This window comes from Penaeus monodon, chromosome 29 (genome assembly GCF_015228065.2).
Source record: "Penaeus monodon isolate SGIC_2016 chromosome 29, NSTDA_Pmon_1, whole genome shotgun sequence".
In the NCBI taxonomy this organism is placed as follows: Eukaryota; Metazoa; Arthropoda; class Malacostraca; order Decapoda; family Penaeidae; genus Penaeus; species Penaeus monodon.
The window spans coordinates 31,218,706-31,219,046 of NC_051414.1; the positions used below are offsets into that span (position 1 = coordinate 31,218,706).

Genomic DNA, 341 nt, shown 5'->3' on the forward strand with positions numbered 1-341 from the left:
AGGCGGCGCTGACCGTGTCTGAAGATCACTCACTCTCACTTCCCGGCGCCAAGGTCGACCGTAGCGTGACTACTCCATCTCTCTTTCCCATAATTGACTGGATGTTCTCGCAATCCATTTTACCCCCCTCCCCCCCTCTTCCACTCTTAACTTCTTCATACTCCCTCCTCCTTCCCCCTCCCCCCTTCACTTTTAACTCCTTCCTCCTTCTCTCTCCCCCTTCCCCCAATTCCTCCCACTACCACTCTTCTATCTCCATCTTCCCATTCCTTTCCCTCTCGTAACTTCTCTTTTCCTTCCTCTCTTCCTTATTTCGCTCCTTCCCTTTCTAATTCTTCAAT

General features: G+C 51.0%; 1 protein-coding gene across 1 annotated transcript in view; it reads left to right on the forward strand.

Moving 5' to 3' along the window:
* Positions 1-341, forward strand: part of LOC119592147 (C-type lectin BfL-1-like) — a gene marked incomplete in the record, with an annotated part of 6,167 nt that overhangs the window by 2,339 nt on the left and 3,487 nt on the right.